Raw genomic sequence first — 13,710 nt, forward strand, 5'->3', positions numbered from 1 at the left:
CAAAGGTGGGCCGGACTCAGTCCCCGCCCACAAAGCGCGCAGTCTAGTAGAACGTGACGCGTGTGAACAACCACAAAACGAGAAAGTAAATAGGTGACTGCTAGACACATATGCAGTAATATGTGCTTCTGATAGAGACTTCAGGGTGGCATTTTAGGTAATTTTTTCATGAAGGGGTTTATGGAGCAAACTTTTGGTCCAGGCCTTCAGTTCAGTTCAGTCGCTCACTCGTGTCCGACTCTCCGCGACCCCATGAATCACAGCACGCCAGGCCTCCCTGTCCATCACCAACTCCCGGAGTACACTCAAACTCATGTCCATCGAGTCGGTGATGCCATCCAGCCATCTCATTCTCCGTCGTCCCCTTCTCCTCCTGCCCCCAATCCCTCCCAGCATCAGACTCTTTTCCAGTGAGGCAACTCGTCGCATGAGGTGGCCAAAGTATTGCAGTTTCAGCTTTAGCATCAGTCCCTCCAATGAACACCCAGGGTTGATCTCCTCTAGAATGGACTGGCTGGATCTCTTTGCAGTACAAGGGACTCTCAAGAGTCTTCTCCAGCACCACAGTTCAAAAGCATCAATTCTTCAGCGATCAGCTTTCTTCACAGTCCAACTCTCACATCCAGACATGACCACTGGAAAAATCATAGCCTTGACTAGACGGACCTTGGTTGGCAAAGTAATGTCTCTGCTTTTTAATATGCTATCTAGGTTGGTCATAACTTTCCTTCCAAGGAGTAAGCGTCTTTTAATTTCATGGCTGCAATCAGCATCTGCAGTGATTTTGGAGCCCCAAAAAGTAAAGTCTGACACTGCTTCCACTGTTTCCCCATCTATTTCCCATGAAGTGATGGGACCAGATGCCATGATCTTTGTTTTCTGAATGTTGAGCTTCAAGCCAACCTTTTCATTCTCCTCTTTCACTTTCATCAAGAGGCTTTTTAGTTCCTCTTCACTTTCTGCCATAAGGGTGGTGTCATCTGCATATCTGAGGTTATTGATATTTCTCCTGGCAATCTTGATTCCAGCTTGTGCTTCTTCCAGCCCAGCGTTCCTCATGATGTACTCTGCTGCTGCTGCTGCTAAGTCACTTCAGTCGTGTCCGACTCTGTGTGACCCCATAGATGGAAGCCCACCAGGCTCCCCCATCCCTGGGATTCTCCAGGCAAGAACACTGGAGTGGGCTGCCATTTCCTTCTCCAATGTGTGAAAGTGAAAAGTGAAAGTGAAGTCGCTAAGTCGTGTCCAACCCTTAGCGACCCCATGGACTGCAGCCTACCAGGCTCCTCTATCCATGGGATTTTCCAGGCAAGAGTACTGGAGTGGCTTGCCATTGCCTTCTCCGGATGTACTCTGCATATAAGTTAAATAAGCATGGTGACAATATACAACCTTGACGTACTCCTTTTCCTATTTGGAACCAGTCTGTTGTTCCATGTCCAGTTCTAACTGTTGCTTCCTGACCTGCATACAGGTTTCTGAAGAGGCCGGTCAGGTGGTCTGGTATTCCCATCTCTTTCAGAATTTTCCACAGTTTATTGTGATCCACACAGTCAAAGGCTTTGGCATAGTCAATGAAGCAGAAATAGATGTTTTTCTGGCACTCTTGCTTTCTCCATGATCCAGTGGATGTTGGCAATTTGATCTCTGGTGCCTCTGCCTTTTCTAAAACCAGCTTGAACATCTGGAAGTTCACGGTTCACACACTGCTGAAGCCTGGCTTGGAGAATTTTGAGCATGACTTTACTAGCGTGTGAGATGAGTGCAATTGTGCGGTAGTTTGAGCATTCTTTGGCATTGCCTTTAAAATTTAGGTAGAGGTGGGAAGAGAGACTTCGGCAGGCGGGAGTGACAGGAACAAAGCTACGTAGGTGGGAAGGCACAGTCAGCGAGGCTGGCAGAAGGCTGTTGCTGCAGGGGGTGACGGGGTCGGGGGATGAGAAGCAGTAGACACGTCTTGACAGGAGGCTGGAATTATACTGGAGAGGCATTTTTATTTCTGCTGAGGGGAGGGAGGAGTTTTATGGCTGCAAGCACAGAAACAATGCACAGAATATTTTAAAGGGAAAGTGACCAATCCAAAATAGCCTCCGGAAGACTATCAAGTTAGTCCAGGTATAAAATGGTGAAAGTTTGATATAGAGTGATGGCATTGGAAATGTTGTGTGAATGTGTGTGCGGTGGAAAATAGTACTGGGAAAAATGCAACTCAATTCCAAGTCACTGCACAGGGTAAAACAATAAGTTGGACAAAATGAAAAAAGTTAGAGCCCTACACAGAAAACATTATAGCCACCTTTCAATGGATGGGCTAAATGTGTGTGTGTGTGGTGTCATGTCTGGAGTAATTAGTGTAATATATTTGTACCTGTAATTAGCCATAAAGTCCTGCCATCGTTTTCCAAAGTAAAAGAACATTGTTTTAAAATTAAAGTGAAGAAACATAATCTGGACGCAGGGAGATGTGGTTGGGTACTCATAATCATTAATTTGTAAAGGAGGTTGAGTATTTTTCCATTTCAGCAAGTCTTTAGAACAAATGGAAAATCTATTGGAAGACAGATACACTCTGTAAACAGAACAAGATAATGTAAATTTCCTTACAAATGGTCTGTAGTTCTTTTCTTGTTAAAAAAAATAAGTATTACACTCAATTCTTTTGTATTTTACTTCCCTGCTAGGGAAAATGTCATATTTTATGTCAGGTGAAACTGGACAATTGGAGTAAATGACTGTCTCTAATTACAAAAATTAAAATGGTAACAAGATGTAGTCATTGAATTAATTCAACAACTGCAGTTTGAATACTTGTTCTGAAGGCAACTTTGGGCTAAATTTTCAGGGAACTGAGATAAAAGAAACTCAGCTCATTCATAAAAAGGCTTGAAATTTAGTTGACTAAATCTGACTAAAGAATAAGAGGAAACTAAAAATCAATAAGTCAACATATTATGGACCCCTGATGTTATTCAGGAATTCATCTGGAGAATTTAGAAAATTCCCAATCCTCAAATTCCACGACAGCATATAAATATTCATGCAGCAACAACTTGACATCATCAGAGGTATGTTGGACAACAATGGGGGCTAAATTCCTGGGTTCACTCACTTGGCTAGTGACCCACGACCTCAAACCAGCTTTGCAGAACTCCTGAATGAAGTCTTTGCAAGGTTGCAAACAGCAATACCATGACCCTTAGGGATTAATTGAAATGTCGAAACTGGGACTGGAGCACTACACAGGGTCAAGTACTGTACAGCAAGAAGCCTGTTCAAAAGGGACTAAAAGAACAAAGGCACCCTTAGAACAGAGTTGGCTTCTCAGAAAACTCGGGCTTGTGTTGAGAATGACTCATGTTCAGGATTGGTAGAAATGAGAGAAGAATGGGGAAGGGAAACATCCCAGCATCTGGCCTTGCCTGACTTCTTGCTTCTGGGCTCTTTCTGCTTCGCCCTCTGTCTGGATTGGCTAGATCCCACCTACAGGCTTAGCCCCACCTCAGCCAGCAGGTCAGTCCCTTGCTTGGGCATTCACGGTTTCAGCAGCTCTGACAGTGGAGAGCAGGCCTATTATTAAGTGATAGGTGCCATAGCAGGCACTTTATTTAATCATCATACCAAATCTGTAAAATATTGTTTTCCCAAGTTCCCTGGTAGCTCAGATGGTAAAGAATCTGCCTGCAACGTGAGAGACCTGAGTTCGATCCCTGGGTCGAGAAGATCTCCCGGAGAAGCAAATGGCAACCCATTTGCAACTAACACACAAATATATAAAGAAATCAAGGCTCACAAAAGTTAAGCTAAGCAACTTGTGCAGGATCATAAATCTGGTGGCAGGAGAAGAAAATTCAAGTCCAAAGTCATTTGCTGTGGTAGATCGCCTCTCAGGCTCTGAAACACATATTCCTAGCCTTGGGTTTCAGAGGCACAAGATGGGGTTACTTGCTGGTAGGCTTTCACTGGGTGACTCTGTTTTGACAAGCTTCTGCCTTGTTCTACAGAAACAATCCTGTAACTATATTACTGCTTGTCTTACTCTTTGTGACTTACCAGTTCTACAGTGGGAGTCTCTTCTTGCCCTTGTCATACATCCTTCTTTTCCCAGGATGGGAATCTTGTTTCACTTGAAAGTTTGGACTCTACTACCAGTTAATAGCTATCCCTGGAACCGTCTGCATAACTAGGTTTCTCAGAATGGTTGTCTTGGATTCTGCATATCTGCCTGTCATCCATATACTAGTCCATCCCCACCCTTGAAGTCCGGCTCTTTCTGAAAGGAACTGCTTGCCCCAGACTACCCCCAGTTTTCTGTTCTCATATCTGTCCCAAACTCCATTCTTCCTGTTACACTTTCTTTCTTTCAGTACTTGTTATTCAACTGCTGAGTCATGTCCGACTCTTTGTGACTCCGTGGACTGCAGCATGCCAGGCTTCTCTGCCCTTCACTATCTTCCACAGTTTGCTCAAGTTCATGTCCGTTGACTCGGTGACATCATTCAACCATCTCATCCTCTGCTGCCCTCTTTTTCTTTTACCTTCAATCTTTCCCAATATCAGGGTCTTTTCCAATTATTCAGCTCTTCACATTAGGTGGCCAGAGTACTGGAGCTTCAGCTTCAATCTAGTACTAGTACTAGACAGATTAGGGAATCTATCTCCCGAATTATTTAGCCTTCCATGTGCAGTTCTTTGTCTAGCTCCTTTAACCTTGTAGCTGGGCTATGTGTGACTCATAATGTAAGTATGATAGAACAGTGGTAGGAAAAAGCATAGTGTATTCTTGAGAGGTGCAGAGTTTGACCTCACAAGGGTGGGAGGATGTGTCTGACAGGTCATTGAAAATAAAGGTGAATTAGTGATATGAATGTTCAAATTACCTTATACTTGTACTCATTTCACATGCCAGCAAGATGGCAGAAAGTGAAGAGGAACTAAAGAACCTCTTGATGAAATTGAAAGAGGAAAGTAAAAAGTGGCTTAAAACTCAACATTCAAAAAACTAAGATCATGGCATCCAGTCCCATCACTTCATGGCAAACAGATGGGGAAAATGTGGAAACAGTGTCAGATTTCATTTTCTTGGACTCCAAAATCAATGAGGATGGTGACTGCAACCATGAAATTAAAAGATGCTTGTTCCTTGGATGAAAAGCTATGACAAAGCTAGACAGTGTATTCAAAAGCAGAGACATCACTTTACCAACAAAGGTCCATATAGTCAAAGCTATGGTTTTTCCAGTAGTCATGTATGGATATGAGAGTCGAATCATAAAGAAGGCTGAGCACCAAAAAAATTGATGCTTTTGAACTTTGATGCTGGAGGAGACTCTTGAGAGTCCTTGGACATCAAGAAGATCCAACCAGTCCATCCTAAAGGAAATCAACCCTAAATATTCATTGGAAGGACTGATGCTGAAGCTGAAGCTCCAATATTTTGGCCACCTGATGTGAAGAACTGACTCACTGGAAAAGACCCTGATGTTGAGAAAGATTGAAGGCAGGAGGAGAAGGGGGCGACAGAGGATGAGACGGTTGGATGGCATCACCGACTCGATGGACATGAGTTTGAGCAGGCTCAGGCGTGCTGCGGTTCATGGGGTTGCAAAGAGTGGAACACAACTTAGCGACTAAACAGCAACAGTGAGGTGAAACCACATTAAAGACAGTTTTAAATTTGGGATGAGGCACTTGCATATAACCCAACAGTGATGAGAAGTTATTACTCACGCAGGATGGACTGGAGAGGAAAAGACTGAAGAGAGAGAAACGGAGAAACCGTTAAAGGTGCGCACATTTGAAGTGATGAGAGCCTGGACTGGACTTTATAATAACCCAAAGGAAGGTGGTAAGAAATACCATATGCAGCAAAAACTGTAGACTCAGTGACAGGCCGGGTTTATAGAGAAGCAGAAATCAATAATGACTGCAAATCTGTAAATATGGTGGTGTCATTGGTAGAAGCAAAGAAATCTAGGAAAGGGAATCAATAGAGTGGGAAGAGAACTCTAAAATCCCAGCTCTCTTTCCAAGATGTTTCAGTAATAACACTGATTATCTTTGAGTTTGTTGTTAGCAAGTATTCAAGCAGAGGCGTGTTTTAAAATCAGCTGAATTGTTGAAGTGAGACTAGAAGGCGAGTGAGAGGATCAGAGTTAAACGTATCTGTCTGGGATGGGTGTGGGAGTGGAAGTCATGACTATGGATGAGGGAGCTAGAGGGGAACTCAGTCCTAATCTGGCAAGTGGTCCACTGTTTGACACAATATTCTGGGGCTGGGTGTTTGCTGGCCCGAGGGCCAAGGATGGGGAAGGGGGTTATGGATGGACTGAATATTCATAAGAAAAGAATCTGTTGTACAACTTGGCTCTTAAAAAGTCCACCTTGGTGCCTAAGTGTGGAATCTTGTTCATGAGAATGCTGATGATTCAGCACCCGTGTGAGCCTCTCCCATCCCATCCCACTGAGAAAAGCGGCCCAAGGGCTGCTGCTATCATTCCCCTTGGGCGCTAAAACACTGAAAGTGCTGCAAATGCCTCTCTTCTTAGATCAAATATGATAATTACTGAGTTGGACTTTAATTCCAATTCTCGGTTTTCCTTTCCATAGTGTAGATATGGTGACCAAGATAAGCCAGTGGCTGACTGTGTCTAAGTCAATGTCCTCAGCTGTAAAATGGGAACCTTAACACCTGCCTTCCCTTTCTGTGAAAACAGATCAATACAGAATTTGTATTTTGTCTGACTGATGGAAGATTGCTTATTTCAGTATGGTTTTTTAGCTTATAAGTTCAGAGACCAGTGATGGGTGTAATCAATACAACTTTTATGTAACTTCAGGACGAAACTAGGTTTCTTTTAGTTCTGATCCTAATTAAAATTAAAACTTTGTTTAAAAAAATAAAATGAAGGAAGGGGAAAATGTGGATATTTAGGGTGGGTTCTTTTATGAGGAGGGAATTTCTTGCATATGAACTGGCATTTGTCCAATAATACTCTGAGTTCAGTAAATAACTCAGCATACATGCATTAAGTTTCCAATGACAAACATGAAGCTTAGAAAATTAAGAGGAAAGTACTTGGCAGGACACATATTTACAGTTTGATGAAGGGAAATTTTTTGGTGGTTGGCCAAAGCTGACAGGCATAAGGATTAACCCATCCTCACTCATCACAGTAATAGGAATTGCCAGTTATCACGGGCACCACGCTGTGGCTTTCCCAAAGAAACCCGGAAGGAAGCTGACCTCCATGTGAGTGTGGCGTGTGCGTCTGCACTCACAGTGCACAGGGATGCCTCACAAGTGAATGACTCATTGAAGACATGGAACTTCTCTAAATGTATAAACTACTTTCTAAAAAGGAGGAAAAAGTCTGATAGTGGTACTATAATTCTCTTCTTTCAGATATGAGTCTGAATATAGGTCTCTCTTCTCACGATGATAACATCTTTTAGCATAGTAAAAAGATGTGATCTTCTGGATGACTTACCCATGGTCACACAACTCATGAACAGCAGAACAGAAATTCAAACCCATGACTGTTTCACTCAAAAGTTCATTTTCTGCTACATTTGCTTCCTGCAAAAAATAGTGGTGTGGATGTGGAGACAAACCAGGAGGCTGGCGGGGATGACCCAGCCTACAAAACATATATTTCTAATTCTCTGATATCTAATTCATTTCTAATGTTTGAAGGGAAGGCATTGAGATCAATAAGCACTCACTCCGAGATGAAAAAATGACTCAGCCTCAGAGAGATGTAGTGGCTTTGCCAAGGTCACAGAGCTAGCACATGAGAGAGCCAGGACACAAAACCAGAGATATGTGACTGAAAATGTTTGGTAATGGGTGAAACATTTCAAGTATGGTACCTCTTTAAACCTGACAACAACCCCAGGAGAGGACTGCTACGGTGATGGAAAGAAACTGGAATCAAACACAAGAGACAGATTCGCTAGGCTTCCTTATGGGTTATTTCAAATTAGCTCCCACATTTTGAGGGGGGGGATAATAAATAAAAGGTTTTATTTTCCCAAATGGGAAACATAAGGAGATCAGATTTTGTTTGTAGGCTCTGATCTCTTTCTGTATGAATGGTAACTATTATTTTGTCTTCTTTGTTCTTATGAGGGTCTCCATCAGAAGTTAAGATAATTCTTATATCAGAATTTCTTAAGAAATTAAATAGTAAGGGGAGAAGGGAGGTGGGAGGGGGGTTCGGGAGGGGGAACTCATGTACACCCGGGGCGGATTCATGTCGATGTATGGCAAAACCAACCAATATAATATTGTAAAATAATTAGCCTCCAATAAAAATTTTTAAAAATAAATTTAAAAAAATTAAATAGTGTTCTACATATAAATGTGCAGTTGTGTTCAGGGGAATCTGCAGAGCACTGTGATGGTCACTGGGACTGCCCTGTGAAGTCTACCCCTGTAGAATAATTTGGTACTGGGGAGACCTTCATTCCCCTTTTCATTCTTTCTTAAAAGAGGGGAATTTCATTCCCCCCTCAGGTGGGACAATATGACACTTCTAGATGTCTCCTGTCATTTTCCCCTGGAAAGGGAGCTAACCTGACTGGTTAAGAGCTTGAAAGCCATGAGCCATCATTTCTCCAAGGAGTAAGGTCACTGAATTATAAAGTTAGTGAGAGCCAGTCCTTTCTCTTGCTGGTTTGAATGGGCTATGCTCATGGACAGTGACTCACCTGTGCTTCAGGATCCAGGAAGTAAGCAAACTTTCCCCCAGTAGGGTCAGCTGGGCTTCTGCTCTTGTTGCCAGCTTTCTTGTCTGTGAACAGGTGAGTCAGGAGACCCATCACCAGAGGCCAATTAACTTTAATCTAATAAATCTTAATTTCCTAAAGGAAGTGCTATATTAGCCTAACCTAAAACATGTTGGTTCCCTAAAAGGAAGTACTATTAGCCTCAGGTCAAAGTCACATTTTCCAGTCTACATTTATTGTGACTAAAATTGATAATCTGAAATTAAAACCTAAAAGGAAGGTAGGCTGTGCAAGTTAGGCATTTCAGTCCTCTGCTGTCTTGAAACACTGGCATAACATAACCATCAGCAGGATGTGGCTCCCAGTTCTTAAGAGTCATAGATTTGTTTTGCATTTTTCTTTGCTTTGCTTAAAAGGCACACAATAAACATCTGTTGATTGATGAATAATAAGCTACTAAACCAGTGCTGGTGTTTAAATTAATCCTACTTGAGCCAAAACAGCTGGCCTGAGGCACTGAGAAGATCTCAGAAATCAAATGTATCTGCCTTCCCACCAGAAAACAACATGCTGTATTTTAAGATGAAAGCAGAGGAGAAAGCGGGAAAGGAGCTAACAGGACCTCTCACTGGCACCAGAGGTGCTCAGTCTGGAAGCCACTGCAGCTTTCTGCCTCCTCTGAGAGTGCTGTGCTAGTAGCCAGCAAGTCCAGAGAGGCAAAGAGTCATTGAGGATCAAAACAATTTAAAAGATTCCATGTACTCTGGAATTTATATGGAAGTTCCTTTGAGGAAAGCAGAAATAGCCTTTTTAATTGGTTGCTTCATTCATTCATTTATCAGCAAGGAGATATAGGGCACCTATAAAGGGGGAGCCTGGTGGGCTTCCGTCTATGGGGTCACACAGAGTTGGACATGACTGAAGTGACTTAGCAGCAGCAGCAGCAGCAGCAGCAGCAGCATACCTCATCTAGGTAGAACAGGTTTCTTTACACTTGCAAATACTTCCAAGATGAAGGGAACCTGTAAAAAGTCCATTGTGGTTCAAACCATGTTCTCCAGGGCAACTTTACCAATAATAAAGCTGAATTTTTTTTTTTTCTAGCTCCATCTTACTCTGGTCTATCTCTTTATTGGTTCAGAAATTAAAGGGGGTAATTCATTATTGCCCCCTAAAATTTCACAATGTTTATTTTTTTATAAAAAAATTTACAGAACTTGCTCTTAGAATATTCCTTAGTTTAGACTGGTTTACATCAATTGGATATTTGGTTTCAATTAGCAATAATCGCACCTCGGATAAACCTCATTGGCTACGATACTGCCACTGCGCAAAGCTCAATTGGATATTTGGTAAGTGCCTATGGACAGCTTCCCTGGTGGCTCAGAGGTTAAAGTGTCTGCCTCCAATGCGGGAGACCCAGGTTCGATCCCTGGGTTGGGAATATCCCTGGAGAAGGAAATGGCAACCCACTCCAGTACTCTTGCCTGGAGAATCCCATGGACGGAGGAGCCTGGTAGGCTACAGTCCACGGGGTCACAGAGAGTCAGACACGACTGAGCGACTTCACTTTCTACGGACAGCAGGTAAATAGTACACTTCCCACCTTATTCCTGCGACTCAGCTAGCTGAAGAACCATGCTGACTGCAGGGCGGAAGAGACTGAAGGAAGTCGCCCAGATAGAAGGCCACTCTGTGTCCACACTGGAAGACAGAGGTGGCCAAATATAGAGACAGCCTGGGCTTCGCTAAGGTGCTCAAGAGGTCTGGGCTGTCATTCCAGGTCATAAATATGGAAAGGTGACCAAGGCCCCCACTGCACATCTTACAGTATGACCTCATCAGCTTAATCCTGGAAGTCCTTTGAAGCAAGGATAACTAAATGCCTACCTTAACCATATAAAATGCAACAATTTATCAAAGTATTCAACATGGAGCCTGAGTATTCCTTATATGTATTTCTGAGTATTATATGTATTCCTGAGTATTCCTTATATGGCATTTGAAGATTTAAGCAAAGCCTCTTCAGTATTCCTTGTGTTTTCAAAACACACTCTTGGTAACCAAATAAACTAACTTGCTAAATAGGTTTATTGACTCCCAGCCAGTCAAATGTCAGAATCATTTACCAAAATCATTCACCTTGGTTCCGGAATGTTGGCACTGTAGCTCTCTGTTTTGGCAGTAATTGGATATAGCAGGGTCAGTTTTCTACTACAACTCCTCTCAACTAATAACAATAAAATAAGATTATGTGCACTTAGAAGTATATTTATCTGTTTATTATTTACAAAGACATTTGTGTTTGGTGATTTAGGATAGATGCCTGCATACATCTTCTCCAAGGGAGGTATCAAGTTATTAAAAGGAATAAGAATGAAGTGAAAAAAAATGAAGATGCAAAATCCATTCTTGTTTTTCCTAGTGAAAAACAAGGAGATTTTAGTGGGGAGTACCGCGCAACAGAATTAGTCACTAGTGCCCTGCACCCTGATGGGAAATAACCAAACTCCTGGAACTCCAGGCTGACACAGACAGACACACAGTCTGTGGAAATGTCTCAATAATACATTTTGCTGTCACTAAACTGTTGACCACCTCAAGTCAGAAATTCAATTTACTCATCCTAGAGTCTGTGCCTGGTACATGTAGGCATTTGACATATAATTGTTAAGTGAATAAAATTTGCTGATAATTTGTAACTCAGGGCTGATGAGATTTCAGGTAAATGTTTCCGTTAGGTGAGTAATGAATACAATTACAAGCACATCTCCAGGAAACTGCATGAATGTCAGTGTTATCTTTTGTTATCATTATTAAAAAGAGGCCCAAGAGAATGAACAGAAATGTCACCTAATAGTGTTAATTAAAAGTAGATGATGGTATAATTGAAACTATAAAAATCACTCATAGTTTTTCTTATGTTATGCACCGAATATTAAAATGCAAACAACAGAACATCACCACAGAGCAATTCTATTATGCTTCACTCACACGGAAAGTTTTCATCTATTAATAAATCACTTTTGTTGCCATTTCTACTAATTTTTTCATGTTTTAAAAGATAACTGATCTGTTTTTAAAAAGCACCCTATAATCCACTTCTAAATAAACAGCTACTTCCAAGTATTAGTAATCTTGTAGAAAGAACACCCAGAACTTAATAAAATCTGAGAAGACTTTAGAAAATCCTGACTCACAAGAACATAGTGCTTGTTTGGTTTCAAGCCATTGGCTACTTCATTGTTGGGATTTTCTAAGTCAGGTAGTGTTACACTTGGAATATGCCAGCGAGCATTAATACCAATGACCATAAATGAAAAGCTGACCTTCCCCACTCAGATCTAAGTCTAGGCCTTCCAAATCCAGTGTTCTCCTTAAAGCAGCAGAGGGCAGTAAAAGCACTATTAGTTGATCACATAAACCTTTTAATACAATCTGCAGTTTATTTCCATACAACTGCATTTTCCATTTTAAACATGACACATGTAAGTGGTTTGAAAGACAGTACAATTTTTTTTTTGTCTCAGATGCATTTTTTTTAGCTATGTAGAATGTTTGCAAAGTACAATGAGCTATCCACCCAGCAATTCAGGGACTTACAATTCAATTTAATATAACAGAAAAGTGAAGATAATACTACCTTGGGAACTTGATCTAAAATTTACCTCTGTAGCATAGGAGATAGTTAAACTGTGATAGCCGATCAGAGACAGAGTGCTGTGTTCATATTAGCAATGAATTTAAGAGATGCACGGGCCCTTGAGGTCAACTAATGAGCCAAGCCTCTCTTTTTAACCGACTGGGAAAGTTAACTGGATTCTCTCAACTGGACAGAGGTTAACTACGAGCAGAAGACAAGTGTCCTCATTCCTCTCATTCCTCACTTTTTTATTTTGCCACAAAGATCTAGGAATACTAACTTGGAAATGCAGTAGTATTCAAATGATATTGATCTTGTCTCTGCAAAAGCTTCAAGAGGTGAAAGTGAAAGCGAAGTCGCTCAGTCGTGTCCGACTCTGTGACCCGGTGGACTGTAGCCCGCCAGGCTCCTCTATCTATGGGATTTCCCAGGCAAGAGCACTGGAGTGGGTTGCCATTTCCTTCTCCACGGGATTTTCCCGACCAAGGGATCAAACCCAGAAGAGAAAATAAACCCAGTAATATCACATACTTGGTTTTTGTTGTCTTTTTTAAACTTTTTGTGTTGTATTGGCATGTACCCAATTAACAATCCTGTGATAGTTTCAGATAGACAGCAAAGGGCCTCAGCCATGCATATACATTTATCCATTCTCCCCCAAAGTCCCCTCCCATCCACCCTGCCACATAACACTGAGCAGAGTTCCCTGCTAACATCAAATATTTGAAGCTTTAAATTCTTCTCTACCTGTGGCAAATCAATATATATTTCATGATCTTTGAAAGTAGGACCCTGTTGTTTCCTCACCCTAACCCCAGGACTAAATAGAAGACACTGCACTTTTTTTTGTGTGTGTGGCTGTGCCAGCTCTAGTACCCTAACCAGAGATTGAACCCAAGCACTCAGCATCAAGGACTCGGAATCTTAGCCACTAGACCACCAGGGAAGTCCTGACACTGCTCTTTTAACCTCAGCAAACTCATATAAATCTGGTCCCTTTCCTTCTCTCCAGCACTGGATCTTGATTAGAAATGAGGCCAGAATTGGCTGTGGATGCTTTCTTAGCTGTGATCTTCCAAAGTCTAGGCTTCAATCGGGAAAGTCTGTCATTCACTTTCCTTACTGATGTAGGAATGTCAGCATCAGGGGACATGGTTGTATGCCGGATGGTGAAATAATCTCTGATAGAAGAGACATCTCAGTGAAGCCAGGACACTGCTGTAACTGTCACACTGAAACGTTTCATCTCTGGTTGTTTATCTATCTGGAACGGGAGGTCTGACTGACATTAGTAAGTTCAGGGGCCACCAGTGACTGTCTCCTGACCCCTGCGACAGTCT

General features: G+C 41.9%; 1 protein-coding gene and 1 non-coding gene across 2 annotated transcripts in view; both read right to left on the reverse strand.

Moving 5' to 3' along the window:
* Positions 1–13,710, reverse strand: part of SYNPO2 (synaptopodin 2) — a 200,431-nt gene that overhangs the window by 98,335 nt on the left and 88,386 nt on the right. The window lies entirely within an intron of this gene.
* LOC129562240 (U4 spliceosomal RNA) lies at positions 9,923–10,065 on the reverse strand. The gene has a single exon (XR_008687157.1). It is a non-coding gene; the product is annotated as a U4 spliceosomal RNA (small nuclear RNA).

This window comes from Moschus berezovskii, chromosome 5, assembly GCF_049115385.1.
Source record: "Moschus berezovskii isolate FMDL1 chromosome 5, NW_MosBer_1.0, whole genome shotgun sequence".
NCBI lineage: Eukaryota > Metazoa > Chordata > Mammalia > Artiodactyla > Moschidae > Moschus > Moschus berezovskii.